This window comes from Coptis chinensis, chromosome 2 (genome assembly GCF_015680905.1).
Source record: "Coptis chinensis isolate HL-2020 chromosome 2, ASM1568090v1, whole genome shotgun sequence".
In the NCBI taxonomy this organism is placed as follows: Eukaryota; Viridiplantae; Streptophyta; class Magnoliopsida; order Ranunculales; family Ranunculaceae; genus Coptis; species Coptis chinensis.
In genome coordinates this window covers 3,961,527-3,980,795 of record NC_141457.1, presented here as the reverse complement: position 1 = coordinate 3,980,795, position 19,269 = coordinate 3,961,527, and the positions used below count along the sequence as shown (strand labels likewise).

Here is a 19,269-nt window from a genome sequence, read left to right as displayed (position 1 = left end):
ATGAAATTTCCATTTTGTGGATAACTTTCTCTTCCTGAATTTCTTTTAGCAGATTTATTTGATATAAAAAATTGGGGGTATACCAGAAAGTGTGTTTACGGAACAACAAGAATTTATAAAGAACCAAAGTATATATGGTGATTAAATGTGCTTGAATTGGTTTTGGAGATTAACTACTTAACGTGTTTTGAGTTTTTGACTTTGTGTGTGCGTGTGTGTGTTTGTGGTGCTGCTGCGTGTGTGTGTTGGTTGATTGTTTCGGTTGAAGGTGGTAAGGTGTGTGTGTGTGTGTGTGTGTGTGTGTGTGTTGGGTGCGGTAGTGCGTGTGTGTGTGTTGGGTGTGTGTTATGTGGTAGTACGCTGGTCAATGGTCGTTAGGTGGGTGTTTGTGTGCAGGTTGGTTTACGTGTTGTGTGCTGGGTGTGGTGCTGCTGCGTGCTAGGGTGCTGCTGTTGCAAGGTGTTGGGGACTGAGAGAGATCGACAAATGAACTTGCTGATATCCAGAAAGGGTGGGCATCAGTTCAGGTATAGGTTTGCAAATTGAATTGCATTAATATTAGATGAATTCAATTATTAAAAGAGTTTTAAGATGTATGATGACCTTATATTTTTTTTCCTTGTTTCTTTTTACACACTGTTCCAAGGGTTGTTTTATTTGATGAGAAGACTAATACCAATGTACTTCAATGGCCTGTAAAGGAGGTAGAGAGCTTGAGATTGAACAAGAAAGAATTCAACAGTGTGAAGCTTGAAGCTAGGTCAATTGTGCCCCTCAATGTGGGCAAAGCCTCACAGGTGTGTGCTTTCTCTTAACTTGTAATGTCATCAAAACATGTTAAGAGCCTGATAATGTTATCAAATACACAGATAAAATGAAAATGAAACCTAGAGCCTGATAAAGAAATTCTAAATAAACTTTTTTTGCTGCAGATCGTCAAAGGCCACAAATGTCATTAAACAAGTTTATGGAAGCACCACCCCTGTACTCAAGAATGAAAGTTCTCAGTTAGAATATTGGTAAGTTTCTCAAAGTGCTTTGCATAGAACAAAGTTATATGTTACACTCTGCATCTTTAACTGATTGATTTATATGTTATGGAATGGATACTTCTTTCAGGAAAAAAAATAACAAAATTAACCATCTATGTGCACCGGGCAACTGCAAAAATTTATGAAGTGTAAATTAATACAGGATTAATTGTTGCTACTCTAGTCAAGTGTATATTCCTGCAATGCTCCATAATGACTTTCAAACTCTTAGTATGATCTGTTGTGAACATCACACGTTCTTATAAGTGCATATGGATATTTACTGTTTCAAATGTATGCTATATCTAGGTTGATCACTCTATAGTTGAAGCCTTTGTTCAAAGTGGACGGACTTGCATTACGTCTCGAGTATATCCAACAGAAGACATAGGTGGAGCAACTCGATTGTTCCTATTCAACAATGCTACTGGAGCAGGTGTTACTGCCACTTCAGTCAAGATATGGGAAATGAGTTCAGCACTGCTTCATTCCTCTCCTGTTGAACAGAAAGTGTAGAAAAAATGTTACCTGTATCTAAAATCAGTATGCTCTCAACCCATCAACAACCTTGTGATTGCTCGCTTCCCCAGTACCTGTAAAATTGATTCATTGGTCATTTTTTGTTGAGCTTGTAAGCTTGTCCTTCGGCTAAATCTATTGTATTCGCAAAGCTTTTTGTTGTTAAGAGAGGAACTTCAAGTTGAATGTTATTCTAAGTGTGGAACATTTTTATATCCGTTCAATCTTCCGATATAGTCTACAAATATAAATTGTTCCTATATACTCTGTTTCTCCTTGGAGTGATGTGTTTATTGTATCCAACCATCCATCCTCACAAAGACATAACATATGCATTTTGTTGCATTTGCTCCTAATTCTTTATGTGAAATAAGACATAAATCTGTAGAGTTGATCATATCCAATTTCTGCCTTAACATGTCCTACTATGGAAAAGAGAGCATGTATTGGAAACTTGGCAAGAGTTTACCAATCTAAGCTGTGGTTGAGCAACGCGACGATTCTAAACAGAAAATCATAGAACAAGGTTTGGGATCAAGCCATAGCACGTGATCCAAGTATGGGAAAATATATAAATATAATTTATCCAAGGCACAATGACATTTTATGTGTTTGGATAACAATGGTTGTTAAGGTCTATTGCACTTTGACTTTATTTTATGGTTGTTTCAAAATACATTATTACTATTAATGTTGAGTTGTATTGTCTTTAATTATCTTTATTTTGTATTTTATTTTTAGTGTTTTATTAGACTATATTGAGTTTGAAAACAAAAAATATATATATTTCTAAAAAGAATTATTTGCCATGGGAAAAAAACCATGTAAACAAACACTGACAAAATTGGCAAATCTCATATTTTCCCACTAGAAATTTTTGCAAACAAACACTGACAAACTGAAATTTTCCTACTACAAATTAGCCTGGCAAAACTTTAGTGGGAAAATGCTGGCAAATCTAATATTTTCCCACTAGAGGTTTGCCACTAAACAAACACAGCCTTAGTTTATTTAATTCAAGAATCTTTAATAAAGTAGTTCTTCATGACGTCTTCTTCTATTTATTATTATGTTTATGATAGCATCATGATTCTTAGCTAAACCTCTATTAGAGGGGTTTGATGAAGCTTTGATGAAGACTTGATGTGTTAGTTAGAATTATTGCTTATTCAAGAGTTTCAATCTAGAGGTTAGTTTATTCACCATGAGAATGGGTTAAACTTTCTCTCATGCTAATTATTATTTGGTTAGAGATGCCATGAATAGTTAGAGATCAAATACTTAATCTTTATTGGTTAGGGTTGCAATAATCTACTCTAGCATATTAGGAATTTATTTAGGTGGAATCAAATCCCCCTAATTCATTCTCTATTCTTCTCCATATTTTATTCAAGTCATATTCAATTGCTTAGTTAAATTATTATAAGTTAAATTCATATAATTAGTTTCATAGTATAAATTCACCTCTATAAATATTGCTCTCACCATTGTTTCTTTGTGTTTGATTAATTGGATTCTATTTATGTCTGGGTAGTTTAGGAGTGGAACGATTCCGTACTCTATATATTGCATGAATATACATGTGAGAGTAGGAACTAAATAATTGATAACGTAAGAATAAAGTTAGATAAATCTAGTTGAGTTTTTACCGGCTATCAGTCGCTGAAACATAACCATACATTACAATGTCGGGTTACCATTTACCAAGTAAATATACAACAAATAGACACCGAAAATTCTTAAACCATTCGGTATCTTGTTGCTGTGTTGTCAAATTCCAATATTTAAATGTTTCATCATCTATTTGATAATAATTTGATTAATAATTAGCATATTTTAACTTATTTATAGTTGTTTTAGGTGATAACTTAGTTCCAACAAGTAGAAAACATTTAGGTTATAATTTTTTATTTTTGAATTTGTAGCAATTATACATGTCTCTAGGGTTTAGGGTTTGAATAAATACAGTTCTAACTAGACTTTGAATCTAACATCTAAATTTTTACCAACAAATTAAAATTTGATTATGTAATATAATTTAAACCCATTCTCCAATCTATAATAAAAAGTTTAGGTTATAATTTTTTATTTCAGAATTGGTAGCAACTATACTTAAATTATGTCTAGGGTTTAGGGTTTGAATTAGTACAGTTCTAACTACACTTTGAATCTAATATCTAAATTTTTATCAACATATTAAAATTGGATTAAACGATATAATTATTTAAATTAACTCGTTCTCCAATCTATAATAAAACGTTCAAGTTGTAATTTTTTATTTCATAATTAGTAGCAACTTTACTTATGTTTAGAGTTTAGGGTTTGAAACAGTACAATTCTAACTAGACTTTATTTGAATCGATTTAACATCTAAATTTTTACCAACAAATTAAAGTTTGATTAAATGATATAATTTAAACTCATTTTTCATTCCATAATAAAACATTTTGGTTATTATTTATGATTTCAGAATTAGTATGTAGCAACTGTACATACGTTTAGGGTTTAGCCAATATAGTTCTAACCAGTGGCGGAGCCAGGAATGTAAGTGAGGGTGAGCCACCCATAAACCAAGCATTAAAAAAAAACACGCTAATTTTTTTTTAACTAAAAATTCAAATCCGATCAAAAAATAAGTATATTTAGAACATAAAAAAACCATATAAAATAATTGCAATAAATTTAATATAAAAAAAAATAAGAAAAGAAAAAATAATTCAATCTAAACAAATATATACTTATTCATAGTTGTCCTCGGTGTCCTTCTTTTTTGTCATCCTTCTTCATTTTTTGGAAGCGTTGCAAGATCAACTCGGTATCAATGCTATCAAAAGCTTCTTTTTCAATGTATGTTATTAAACAATCATTCAACCATTCATCCGCCATCCGATTGCGCAGACGATTCTTTATGATATTCATAGCAGAAAATGCCCTCTCCACAAGATGCAGCTTGAGTAAACAGTAAAAAATCAGCCAACTTAATCAACAAATACACAAGTGGGTACACAATGTCTTTCTTTGTCTCAACCATTATTTTGGCTAGGCTGCTAATTCCGTTTACTTTACCAAACTTAGTATCGGAACGCACATCAATGATATAATTCTCAAGCTGATCCGCTAATTCCATCTGATCTATTTCTGAAAAATCATCGGGATAAAGTCGAGCAAAATGGATCAACTTTTGCTTATCGAAAGCAGCAAACGACTCACAAGGATCAAGACATGCCATGCAAAGAAGTAATTCTGTGTTTGCTTCATTAAACCGGTCGTTTAACTCTTGAAGTTGCAAATCAATATAGTGATAGAATAATCCAACACGATAGTAATGTAAATTGGTGCTTCCTTCCGCTCTTCGTCGAGACCTCCCTTGAGCCACATACCTCTCTTTCATATTTGGAACAACCACATCATGTTTGGCACATAGTGAAGAAACTTCAACCAGGAGACTATCCCACCCATCATCTCTCATCGTCTGTAAGCGTACCTTTGTTATTTTAACAAGAGCCATAGCATTGACAATGTCTTGGTCTTCACGTTGCAAAGGCTTTGACAAATCATTGCTAATTCCTAGTATCGCTTTCATCAAATGCAAATTTAAGATAAATTCAATAGACTGCACTGAACTCAATAATCCGTAAGCCTCACCTCTTTGTTCCGAGCTTGAACCATCTTCCGCTATATTATCAAGCACATCAAGTACTGAACCATAACTGTTTATCATGCCAAGAAGTGTATAATAGTGTGAGCCCCATCGAGTGTCACCAGATCGTTTAAGATTAGTCTCTTGATTCAACCCTTTACCACTTGAAATTTCTCCGCTTTGTAAGGCTGCAACAACTCTAGCCTTCATTGCTTCGTAACATATCTCGTCGCTTACATGATGCTCCAACAGTATTTACCACATTAGAGAGAACACTAAAAAGGTTAGCAATTGACTCATGGTTCTTTGCAACTGATACAAGGGCTAACTGAAGCTGATGAGCGAAACAATGAACATAAAATGCAGACTCATTCTCTTTCATTATAAGTGTTTTTAGGCCATTCAAATCACCTTGCATATTGCTAGCCCCATCATACCCTTGTCCACGCAGTCTAGATATGCTTAACCCATGCTTAGAGAACAACTCATCAATTGCCTTTTTAAGTGTTACTGCACTAGTTTCCTTAACATGCACAACTCCAAAAAATCTCTCAATCACGCAACCTTTCTTGTCGACATAACGCAAAACAACTGCCATTTGCTCTTTAATTGATATATCACGTGCTTCATCAACTAAAATAGCAAACAATGAATTTCCATAATCCTTTAAAATAGCATTTGTAGTTTCCACAGCAGCTGCATTCACAATCTCTTTTTGTATATCAGGCGAGGTCAATTTCTGATTTTTAGAAGCATTATCAAGAATGTTCTTAATGACTTCGTTATGATCTTTTAAAAATCGTATAAGTTCAAGAAAATTGCCTTTACTGATCGACTCCTCTGATTCATCATGGCCACGGAAAGCTAAACCTTGTCTCAAAAGAAACCTAATACAATCAGTTATTGCAGTTAGATGTATTCGATAATCCCTTTGAACTTGGTCAGATTGTCTCTCAAGAAATGTTTCGATATGCTGCTCTTGATTTAGCAATGCCCGTGCTGCCCTATAAGCAATATTATGAGCACTATTTGGTCCTCCAACATGCTCTTTTAATTTGGTTTTCCTTTCCCAATTAGTAAACCCCTTGTAAGAAAAAACATCTCCGCCTCCTTGTGCCCCCTGATCAGATTTAAAGAGATAATAATAGTGACAAAACGCGGCATCTTTGTGACTATATTCCAACCAACTAAACTCTTCATACCACTCTTTCCGAAAGCGACGGTTCCTCTTGCCTATTGTCCTTGGAGGAAAAGTATGATTAGGCTGGCAAGGACCCCTAAGCAAATATGTTCTTCTCACTGAATCACGATCATTAGGATGATAATCTGAAATCTTGTTCCTCAATCCAGGGTCTCCCGGAAGACTAGACAAGTCAAGTTCTTCACGATTTCCATGTTGAACCCGCTTTGACGTATGTTGTTCAACACCACCTTCCTCAGTTTCTTGGTGACTTCGCTTTGAAGAGGATCCTACTTCAACATTAACAACATGATCTGTGTTACTAGTTGGTTGAGCTGGCAAATCCACTTTTCTTTGATCAAATACTTTAGCATAGCTATTTAAACAATTAAAATAAACCACCAATCAATTTAATTGAAATTGCACGAATTAAAATAAACCATCAATAATGTTCACAAAATAAAATAATAATCACAAACATATAAAAATTTAAATAATATAGTTTAGGAATAAGTACAAAAAGAAGACAAAAAATTAAATAATATAAGGGTTACCTAGTTACCTCCACAAAACCGGTAGGTGTAAAATTGTTTGCTTGGGTAGAAAAGTAGAATACTTAAATTTTAATATAGAGTAATAGAGAATTGAGGAGAAGAGAAGTAGAGTAGGTGAGGGGTTTTTTTTCTTTCTATTTTTTTTTAATAGATACAAGATGGTTTCTGTTTGGGTTTATATATGGGTGGGTAAATACGAGATAAAAGAAACACAAGTACTATTGGGTTTTTTATTTGTTTTTTTTTTTGTACGATTTGTTTAAACCGAGTCAAATTGGTATATCAAGTACATTAGGTGACGTCAGCACATTCTTTTTGGTTTCCTTTCTTGTGAACACACGCCCACTTTTCTTTTTCTTTTTTTGTCTCTTACCAAGTACATCACCATGACATCAACACACATTCTTTTTGGTTTTCTTTCTCACCAACACAGTCAACACACGCCACTTTTTTATCTCTTACCAGTTACCCTTAACAGTTGATAACTATAGTTTTTTTTTTAGACAAAGTGAGGGTACGCTAGGGTGTATGCTGGGCCCCCTGGCTCCGCCACTGGTTCTAACTACATTTTGAATCTAGTATCTAACATCTATTACATTTGGAAGTAGTTAATATTCATTATCTAATCTAACACCTATTTTATTATATGTTTATTATTATTATTATTATTATTATTATTATTATTATTATTATTATTTTGTAATGGTATCAAAATTTGAGATTCCGCAATATTCCCAATTTAGGGTTTAGGTTTAGACATCTCGATATTTAAATATTTCGCCCAATTGTTTCAATATAAATTTAATATTTCGTCCTATTGTCCTTAACTAATATACACTATCAAAATACACAACCTTAAAATACAACTACACACCATCAAAATACACACCCTAAATACAACTACACTCTCCTCCTTCTCCAATCATCTACATCCATACTCTTAACTCAACTCGATCAACTTTCTTCTACTTCTCAACTCTCAATATCTTCACCTCTTACCTCATCTCAAATGGAAGATCCATCATTACCCAACTCTTATATGGTTGATTCATCACAATATCACAACCCATATCTCAATGTTAAAGAAATTGATGAGTATATAGTGTTAGAAAAACCAATTGAACATTGTAGAGGTGTGGATTTTGTACCTACGACCTGATGTTGAGTTTAATAGGGAATGGCTGCACTCTTTCTTGGGATAAGAGTTGCCTACGTATCAAGTTTCTTGGGTAAACTTGAATGAAGCCTTACGTAGTTCATCTCTCTCTACTTATAGATGTTTGAGCTGACTTTCCTTATTTGCTCCAGGTCGTTGTCAAGTGTAGATCCATATTTTGTGCTATCTTGATGATTCGACATTACTTTTGATGTTACAAAGTAAATGTCTCATTAATTGGTGTGTTGATTGAGCTTCAGGATCGCAGTAGATCATTTGCTTCCATATATATATGGTTGTGTTTGATATTTGGGACGACCTGAGTTTGGGTCGTTGTTACGTGTGGTACGACCTGGTGATGTACGAGCTGTGAAGATACGACTTGGTGTGTGGAGACGTGTGCTATAGTAATATTTTTGAGAACGGAGGGTACTTACACAACCCCCGTTATTTATTTATTTTTTGGACAGCTGTGGTGTGAAAAGAAAAAATAAAATAAAGCTTTCAACTCGTGACACACAGCTGGTTTTGTTTGAATAGTTTTGGAAAATGTGTGGGAACTGTTGGATATGATCCATGGGCCCAAATCGCGGCGGTTTGTGGGCGAGGTTATGATTACATTTTGTGGGAATGCAAAACATTTTGTCTGTTTTCGAGATTTGTGCAGCTGAAGGGTTTGTTTTCTGGCAGTCTTTCATTTCTCATTCTATCAATGCAAAGGAAGCAAAAGCATAGAGAGAAAGAAAAAATAAACAAACAAAAACTTTTCAACCTTTCGTCTTCAGGTGCGTCTCTTTTGATCTAAAAAATTTGATCTTTTTGTTACCTTCTTGCTTTTGTCATGTCGATTACTAGTGGCATTTTGAGTGGAGAAGTTGAGTTGGATCAGTGGAGAGAGAGAAGTGTAAGTGATGAAAATGGTGGGGTTAGGGCTCGTAGTGGAGGTGAGGCGTCGTCGTCTTCCTCATTGGAGACGATGGCTGAGGAGGCGGTACCTAGGTCGGTAGATTGTACTGTTGCTTTGAGGGAGGAGTTTGGTTGGGTGGACTCCGATATGACTGTATACGACCTGGGTAGAGAAAGGAATGTGTTTGGCTTGGATTATGTTCCTCGGGATGGGGGTGTTGTGGTTTGTTATGGTCAATTGAAGGCTGGGATGAGGTTACCATTCTCCCGCCTTACTACGGAGGTTTTGAACTTTTGTGAAATGCTCCTTGTCCATTCATGGGGAATAGTTATAGGGTTTTTCATGTATTAGATTTGTTGAATGAGAGGGGTTATAACATCTGTTTATCAGATGTACTTAAGCATTTTTCTGTGAAGAGGTCGTCTGCTATGTATTTTAGCTTGCAAGTGGTGAAGGGGAAATCCGCTGTGATTGTGGGTGTGAGTAAGGAGGATTGGGGGCGTAGGCCTTTACTGGTTGTGGGTAATTACAGTCTTTCTGACTGGGAGTTGGCGAATCATACTATAAAGTGGGATGGTAGGTCGTTATGTTATAGGTCATAGTGTATGTATGGTAGTTGATATTTTGAACGTTCTGACAACTTTATTTTGTTTTTGCAGAGGTTGCTATTCATGGGCGTACGAGTACCAGGCTATAGAAAAGTTTGCTTGTTTGAGTTGGGAGGAGAAACGATCTGTCTTGGGAGAGGTTGCACATTACTTCAAGAAGCGCGGAGGTGAGAAGATCAACCAGAAGAAGGTTGAGCAGAAGAAAAGGGCCCAAAAGTTAGTCTTTGACATCTCTGACTCTAGCTCGGATACTGAGATGGAAAGAGAAGATCAAAGGAGAGTGCCTATTTCTAGAGTGAGAACAATTGGAGGAGGCTTTGGTAGCCGTCCTGTGTCCAAACGACCTGAGGGGGGTGAAAGTGATAGGGGAGGTCATGGAGGTGGGAGTGCTGGGGGAGGTAGTGATACTGCTGCTCCCTTTCGTAGGCCTCAGTTAAAGAGGCGGATTGAGGTTGGTGAGCCTGAGGGGGCTAAGAGGACCCAAACTGAGTCTGAGGAATGACCTATTGTAGTGGAAGGTCGTTCTTCATCAGGTCGGGCTCCTTTGAAAAGGATGAACCTGAAGGAGCTGGCGGTTGATGTGGGGGTAGCTGATACTAGGGGCAAGAAGAAGGCTAGTGACACTGAGTCAACTGCCCAAAAATGCAAAAGGTCTGGGAGTACTCTCCAAGGTGATAAGGCTGGTGAGTCTGACGTTCTGGATAGAACAGTTACTTACTACGACTCCGTGAGTGGGTTGACGCGACTGGTGAAGAATAGGGACTGCAGTTTCAAGTCTTCACTGGTTGCCAATGGGCTGCTGGACAGTATTGCCCTAGATGGAGATAGGCATCAGCTAGAGACTAGGACGGATCTGGAGGCAAACCTAAAAGACATGGATCGCTCGATCTGTTTTGTAAGTGTCTTTCTGATATGAGTTTTTGTTTTGTGCTTTGTGTTATTGCTTTTTGACTTATTTTGTTATTTTGTTAGGTTTTGGCGATGTATAGGAAGCTGAGAGAGATGGCAACTATCTCCGACCTGTACAAGAAAGAGCTGGAGGTTGCCAAGGAGTCTTATGACAAGTTGCTGGTTGTGCAAGAGGTTGAACGGGCTGAAGTTGTGGGGATGAGGGCTCAAGTCGGGGATTTGGCTGGGAAGGTGGCTTTATTGCAGCCGTCTCTTGATGCTTCAAGGGTGGAGGTAGCGCATTGGGTTGCTGAGAGCAAACAATCGCAGGCCGTTGCTGAGCGAACTCAGAATGAATATAACGACCTGGTCGATCTGGTAGAGAGTGGTGATGTCTACGTTCTGATGGATGATTACATGGAGCTAGAACATAAGTACAAAACCCTCAAAAGGTCTGTTGAAAGTGGGGCTACAACAGTAATTATAGAAAACATTATTGTAGATGCTAATAGACGATCTGATCTACCAATCGACTTGGGTGCTGCCCCAGCTATTCAGCCCACTGAAGATGCTACCACTGAAGTGCTGAATGCAAGTGGTGATCCGGCTAGTAGCTCTGTTGGTGAAGAGGGCTGCCAACTGGACCCCTTGAATATGGAGAATCTGCCTCGTGTCAATTGATTGTGTTCTTCTTGTAATATGATTGATGATGGATGAAGTTTTTGAACTATTTTTGTTGCTGATACTGATAACTTTATTTTGATGGGGATGCTGAGGTCGTTTTCCCAAGATAACTTGGGGGCCTCTAGTATCTAACCGAAATTACATTAAGTAAAAATATTTAAATTACTTACTTGTTTTGAAATGAGATTGTCTGTGAATTTTGTATGAATGTGATTGCTTCCCTTCCCTTTTGTTTTGTTATTTGACGACCTGTGCTGCATAGTAGTAGACTCGACGACCTGTCATACTTTGTTAGATCATCTGATAATTGTAGGTCGTAGGTGCTTGTGTACGACCTGATAGATGCACGTAGTTGGCACATAGGTTTCTTCGTGTCCTTAGGTGTGTGTATTGATTGAGTGGTTCATTTTGGGAGAACTTCTTATTGATTTTTGACTGATAATTAGCCTTTGAGTGGTAATTGTAATTGAGTCAAACTTAACCTTTTCAAAGGCTTTAAGTTGACTTGTGGTCCGTTTGGGGGTATCTTGGATTGTATTTGATTAATAATTAGCCTTTGCGTGACAATTACAATTGAATCGTCCTTAACCCTGGTGTTGGTGTTAAGTTAATTTGCGGTCCTTTTGGGGGACCGTGGATTGAATTTGATTGATAATTAACCATTGCGTGGTAATTATAGTTGAGTTGTGCTTAACCCTGGCGTTGGTGCTAGGTCGGTTACTTTGATATCCCAGATCGGGTAGCGAGTGCAAGATGTGTGGTACTCATGTAATGTAAGGATAACATTTATATGCGAAATGCTGATAAAATTTTATTCATATTGATTGATACATATATGGAGACAAATTATTGGTAAAAACGCTTGAGTAGAGCTGTATTCCAAGGTCGGGGAAGCACATCACCGAGCTGAGTTTTGATCCAGTAAGCTCTATTTTCAACGACTTTGTGAACTATGTATGGGCCTTCCCACGTTGGGTCAAGCTTAACTAGTGCTAAGGTCTTTTTGAGGACTAGGTTGCCAGCTTGGAAAGATCTTGGGACGACCTTCTTGTTGTAAGATCGTTGGATGGTTTGGTGATACTGAGCTAGGGATATTGCAGCAGTTTCCATTCGCTCCTCTAGGAGGTCGACTTCTTTGGCTAAGATGTTGTCATTTTCTCCTGATTCGATGATGTCAGAATGTGTGGTTGTGATTGTAAGTTCTGATGGTATGACTGCTTCTGTTCCGAAGCAAAGTGTGAAAGGAGACTCGTTGGTACTAGCTCGGGCTGTTGTTTTGTATGCCCATAAGATATTTTCGAGTTGTTCTGGCTATTGGCTTTTCTTGTCTCCAACTTCTTTTAGAGATTCTCTTTGGTGGATTTGTTTGTGGCCTCTGCTTGGCCAATTGCTTTGTGCATATCTAGGTGTAGAAAATGCTTGAGTGATGCGCCACTTTTGTAGGAATGCCTTGACTTATGTGCCAGAAAATTGGGTTTTGTTGTCCATGATGAAGGTGTGGGGTAGACCAAATCTTGTGATGATATTGGTCCATATGAAGTTGATGACGTGGACTTTCTTGACTTGAACAAGTGGGATTGCCTTAACCCATTTGGTGAAGTAATCTGTGGCTGCAAGGATGTATTTGAGTCCTATTTTCTTTTGTAGGATAAATGGTCCCATGATGTCTAGCCCCAACATATGAAAAGGCCACGGGCTGGCTATGTTGATCAACTCCCGTGCTGGACTTAAGTGGTTGTGGCCAAATTTTTGACATTCGTGGCATTTGAGAACATACTTCTTTGCCTCGATGTGCATGCCTGGCCAATAATACCCTTGTGCGATTGCTTTATAAGCCAGAGGTCTTGCTCTTGCATGGTTGCCACATTCACCTTTATGAATTTCATCGAAGATGAGTTGGCCTTCGCGTGGAGTTATGCACCTTAGGTGGGGTCCTCCTGCGAATTAATAGAACAATCATCCGTTGATCACGATGTATCTGGGAGCTCGAAATTGTGTGGCACGAGCATTCCTTGCCTATGCTGGGAGCTTGCCATGTAAGATAAATTTCAAAAATGGGCCTATCCAAGATTGAGTGATCTCTTCTTCGGATGAGGCCTGGAAGTCCGTGAGGTTATTGACACATTCATGTTGGCAGGCGGGCCTTTCTAGGATGTCAATATAAACTGTGTTGGGACATGCCTCTTTGGTCTTTGAGGCTAAGAAAGCCAGGATGTCTGCATGTCTGTTATCCTCTCGGGAAATGTGTTCTAAGGAGAATGTTGTGAACGAGCTGATGATATCATTGACGACTTGAGCGTAGGGATGTCTATCTTGCCCGAAACCCAAAACCCGCCCAAAACCCGAACAAAATACTCGCACCGAACCTTGCCCGAACTCGACAAAACCCAAACCCGAACCCAAACCAAAATACATAGGGTAGGGTTTGGTCACACTCTCTAAACCCGGACCGACCCTAGCCCGACCCGATAATTTAGCCTTAAACCCGTTAAAAGGGCTAAAAAACCCAAAACCGAACCCGGACCGAAATCGAACCCCAAATCCGATTTCAATTGCATACTACTAATCTCATATAAAAGAATGAGTTAGATAAATATTTGGATTATGATCTCATTCATGTTTGCAATGATGAGTTATTTAATATATTGGATTATGAAAAAAATTTATGTCGGGATTTCCAATTTTAATTTTTTCAGTAATTGCACGTGATAATGTGTCTATAGTTCATTCCGAGTCCATCTATTTTTAAATCATATCAAATAATTATGTCTGAGTATAGGTGATAATTACTTCCAAGTTCATTAGAAGTTTTATTTTGTTTAAAGGATTGGTGGATAGCCGAAGAAGGAATAAAATGTAGATATATATTTCAAATAAAGTTTCTTATTGTCTTCTTTCTTCATTTATACAAGGCTTTATCCTAGCCGAAACCCAAACCTAAGCCTGATGGGTACCCGAAATATAGGGTTAGGATAGGGTTTGGCCACACTTCTCAACAAAATACCTGACCCGCTGAAAACCAGTCCGAGTTCAGTTAACCTGATACCCGTTCAAAACCCAAAAAGTTGGGTTCGGGCTGGGTCGGGTACCTATTTGGACATCCTTACCTGAGCGTACTTGGCTAAGTTTGCTCCGTTTGTCACATACTCTTTGGTGATCTGTTTGACGATTAGTTGCGAGTCGCTGTAAGCTTTGAGCTTTCTGACTTGTAGTTGTTGTGCCATGCGGAGGCCTGTGATTAACGCTTCATATTCCGCTTCATTGTTAGATGTTGCAAAATCGATCTTGATTGACTTTTGTAGCTGGGTTCCTTCTGGTGAAGTTAATACATCCCCCAGTCCACTACCACTGTTGTTGCAAGCTCCATTTACATAGAGGTGCCATGTGTCTGATGTGGTTGGTTGATGGAGTGAAGTAATGGGCTCGGGTTCCCAGTTGATATCTTCGACGGGGAAATCAGCAAGGAAGTCGGTAACAACCTAACCTTTGCGAGACGTTCTGGGAAAAAATTCAATGTGATGTTCTCCGAGTTCTTCAGCCCATTTAGCCATACGGGCTGTTTTGTTGTTAGAACTCAAGACCTGCTTGATGGGTACATCTGTTATGACCTTGATGCTGTGAGCCTGGAAGTATGGTCGAAACTTGCGAGCAGAGTATAACAAAGATAACATTGTTTTCTCAATTGGAGAGTAATGCTTTTCTAAATCTGCCAATGTCTTGCTGGTGAAATAGACTGGTTTTTTTATTCCCTCGCTTTCGGAAAAGAGGACTGAGCTGATGGCAAAATTAGTAGTCGTAAGGTAAAGCCCCAATGTCTCTCCTTCATTTGGTTTAGACAGGACAGGCAGAGTTAATAGGTAAGCTAGCCTTCAGGTTGTTGAATGCTTTGTGGCATTCGTCTATCCATGTGAATGTTGCACCCTTCTTTAGTATTTGCAATAACGGTCTGCATTTGTCAGATGCACGTGAGATGAATCTGTTGAGGGCTGAAACCATGCTAGATATCTTGTGAATTTGTTGTTTGGAAGTTGGTTCTGCATTTCAAGAAGAGCTCGTATTTGTTTTGGGTTTGCTTCAATGCGTCTTTGTGAGACGAGGTACCCTAAGAATTTCCCTGAGGCTACCCCAAATACACATTTTGATGGATTGAGCTTCATCTTGTTTTGGCGCAATCTTTCAAAGGCTTCTTGTAGCTGAGAAATGTGATCGCCTACCTTTACGCTTTTGACTACCATGTCATCTGTGTAGACTTCCATAGTGTCACCTAGCAAGTCTTTAAACATTTTTGTGACAAGTCTCTGGTAGGTCGCACCGGCGTTCTTCAAGCCGAACGGTAGGAGGTTGTAGCAGAACGTTCCTTGTTCGGTTATGAAGGATATTTTTTCCTGGTTTTCTTCTACAAGTGGTATTTGGTTGTATCCGCTATATGCGTCCATAAATAATAGCAGTTCATGACCGCAAGTTTGATCTACCAGTATGTCAATCCTGGGTAGGGGGAAGCTGTCTTTTGGGCAATGTTTGTTGACGTTGGTGAATTCTATGCAGAGTCGTACCTTGCCATTTTTCTTAGGAACGGCTACAATGTTAGCTAACCAGGTCGGGTACTCGACCTCTATGATGAATCCAACCTTTTTGAGCTTTTCTATCTCTTCATTGATGGCTTTTTGAAATTTGAGTGCAAGTTTCCTAGGTCGTTGTTTGATAGGCTTTATAGTTGGATCTACTACATTTAATTTGTGACAAGCGACCTGAAGGTCGATTCTTGGCATATTGATATACGACCAAGCAAAAACATCTTTATTAAGAGATAGAAAATTAACAAGTTGCTCCTTGAGCTTGGGGTCTAAATCAGCCCCTACATAAACAAAATTTGGGTCATCATTTGTGCCCAAATTGACTTTCTCTCCAGGTTCGACTTGTGCTTGTTTTTCCTTGAGCTTGTCTGTTGCTGATGCTTTGGAGGGCTGGAAGCTTGAGGATCTTGCAGCTTTGGGATGTCTTTTGTCTGGACGACCTGAGTTTTGGCCTTGGTTGTTGCGCTATCTTAATTGCATCGATGAGCTTTTAGTTGGTTGCTTCTGAGCTCCATGATGCCTTGGGGTCCTGGGAACCGCAGGATTTGGTGTAAAGTTGATAGAACTGCTTGGATCTTGTGAATTCACCTGCATCCTAAGATGGCAATGTATGATGACTTGACATCAATCACATTGAAGCGTGTTGAGGTCTTAATCATGTCATCTTTTTCTCCAATGGAGACTGGTAGGATGACATCTCCAATGACATTTGTGCGGTCTCCATTGAACCCGTAGAGTGGCGCATTTGACTTTATCATCACCGAGTCTGGCAGGTGTATATCCTTATAAGTTTGGTAGAAAAGGATGTCGCAAGAGCTGCCTGGATCAATTAGGACCCGCTTGACTGTCCATCCGTTGATCTTGATGTGCACTAACAGAGCATCATTATGGGGTAGGCACACATTGTCAAGATTTTCCTCGGTGAATGCTATTGCGGTTGTAGTTTGAGAGCTAGTAGGAGTGATTACTTCAGCTTTGTGGGATAGGTGGCAGATTTATTGCAGTGCTCTTACACACTTGCGCTTTTCACGACCTGAGGTCTCGTTGTTGGAGGTGTCTGTAATCATGTGGATTACCTTTTCCTCATCGTGATTGGAGGAGTGTTGGCTACTGTTGTGCCTCGACCGACCTGGAGATTTAGATCGTCGGGCTGTTCTGCTTCTGCTCCTTCTGTGAGTAGGTCATTCATGACAATGGCTCTTGCTTCTGTTGTGGTTGGCATTTAGTTTATGCTTGAGGTCGCTTTTTGGCAGGAACTCTTTTAGTTTTCCCTCTTCGACTAAGTCTTGGAGGTAGTGCTTGAGGCTCCAACATTCATCGGTGTCATGGTGGTAGAGTTTGTGGAAATGGCAGTATGGACGTCCTGGTATTGCTATCACCTTGTTGATGTTTGGTTTGAAGTAAGGTGTTGTATATATCTTCTTCAGAATATGGCTTGGCGTCCTGGAAAAGTTGGAGAATTCTCTTTTGGTGTACGATGGCTTGTATGAGTTGTTGCCCTTGTTGTTGCTTGAGTACTGATTGCTTTCTTTGGGTTCCTGCTTGTCGCTTACTGCGAGGACTTCTTTGCCTTTGTGCTGGGCCATCCATTCTTCGTACTTCATGTACTTGTCAACTCTGTGGTACAGGTCGTCTAAGCATTCTGGCTTATTGCGCATGAGAGACCCTGCTAGTTCGGAGTCATCTAGTTCGGAGTAATCTAGGAGGGTGTTGGTGAATCCAGAGGTTGCAAAGCTATACTTGAGGCCTGAATCCATTGATAGGAGTTCCTTTTTGAAACGTCCTAGGAAAGCGCAGATAGTCTCGCCGTGTGCTTGCTTCAGCTGGAACAGCGAGTCTAGGTCGGCTTGTTTCCTCCTGTTGTGGACAAACTCTGCCGCGAATGTTTCGACTAGCTTGTCGAAGTTGTGGATTGAATCAGGAGTGAGCGTGTAGAACCAGTCTAATGCTCCGTCCTTCAAGCTGGCTGGAAAAAGTTTGCACTTTAGGTAGTCATAGTCTGGAGCGCTGTGGAACACCAAGATTTGGCTGAAGCGAGCTATGTGCTGGCCTGGACATGAGCTACCGTCGTACAGCGGGAACTTTGGTTGGATAAAATCTGTGGGAGGCTGTTTGTCCCTGACTTCAATGGTGAATGGTGACGCCTTGTATGACTGGAGCATCTTCTGAACGATCTGGGCTGCTCTGGCTTTTTCGTCTGATTTCTCCAATCGTTGGGTGAGGTCATCAAGGCGCTGATTAGTGGTTGTAGTGAGGGCCGTGACTGCATTGTTGTCGATGGCGTCTAAAGTCACGTTGTTGGTGTTGGAAATGGTTTGCTCGCGCATAGCTTGGTTCTCTTGTTGGAGCATGGTAAATGATTCGTGGAGAAACTTGACTTGATCTACTAGAGCTTGTAGTTGTGCTTCCATGGTGGTTTTCTAATCAGTTTCATGGGCTTGAGAAAATAGTGTGGATGCTTTTCTCAAGGAAACGAATCGGCAGACGGCGCCAATGTGGAGGTGCGGGTTTTGTACCTACGACCTCATGTTGAATTTGATAGGGAATGGCTGCACTCTTTATTGGGATAAGAGTTGCCTACGTATCAAGTTTCTTGGCTAAACTTGAATCAATCCTTACGTAGTTCATCTCTCTCTACTTATATATGTTTGAGTTGACTTTCCTTATTTGCTCTAGGTCGTTGCCAAGTATAGATCCATATTTTGTGCTATCTTGATGATTCATCATTACTTCTGATATTACAAAGTAAATGTCTCCTTGATTGGTGCGTTGACTGAGCTTCAAGATCGCGGTAGATCATTTGCTTCCATATATGGCTGTGTTTGATATTTGGGACGACCTAAGTTTGGGTATGTCTTGGTGGCGTGGTATGACCTGGTGATGTGGAGACGTGTGCTGTAGTGATATGTTTGAGAACGGAAGGTACTTACAAACATGTAGAAAATGATATTGAAGATGTAATTGACATAGATGATGAATACAACACAATGAGTGGAGTAGAAATTGTAGTAGTTGACTAACTAACAATTTTCATCAATTGAGCACCAAATGTTTGAGCAATTTTCAACAACTGGATACCATTAATCAAAATAGCAATGGGACACCGAAATTGAGTTTTCATTTCGACCAATTATTTCAATATTTCAAAATAATTTTGATATTTCGACCAATTATTCAATAATTCAATATTATTTCAATATTTTACCAAATTGTTTTTTTTGAAATTTTGAAATCAATTTATTCTCTTTTTAGGTTGATTTGAATTTCCCTCTCAATATCAAATTCAAAACTCATTTTCAACTTTTTAGCTTCCCCCTCAAATTCAAACCCAAATTTTAGCCTTTTTTCTACTCTCTTTCTTTCCCCACCCTCAAATCTACTTCTCTTCAAACACTTCTTCTCCATTCCTAATATAGAAACTTACTAAAACTCAAAACTATGGGAGGTGGTGAGCATGGAAACTCATCCAATAATCCACACACTTGCAAGGTAATTTGTTTGACTTATCTTCTCTACTTCAATTATTTT

At 38.8% G+C, this 19,269-nt stretch overlaps 1 long non-coding RNA gene and 1 pseudogene across 1 annotated transcript; one reads left to right on the top strand and one right to left on the bottom strand.

Moving 5' to 3' along the window:
• The first annotated feature begins 488 nt into the window (after positions 1–488).
• Positions 489–1,019, top strand: LOC147514431 (uncharacterized). The gene is made up of 3 exons (XR_015213632.1): positions 489–527; positions 702–797; positions 933–1,019. It is a non-coding gene; the product is annotated as an uncharacterized LOC147514431 (long non-coding RNA).
• Positions 1,020–4,292: 3,273 nt separating this feature from the next.
• Positions 4,293–7,994, bottom strand: LOC147514430 (uncharacterized; annotated as a pseudogene).
• Positions 7,995–19,269: the final 11,275 nt, after the last annotated feature.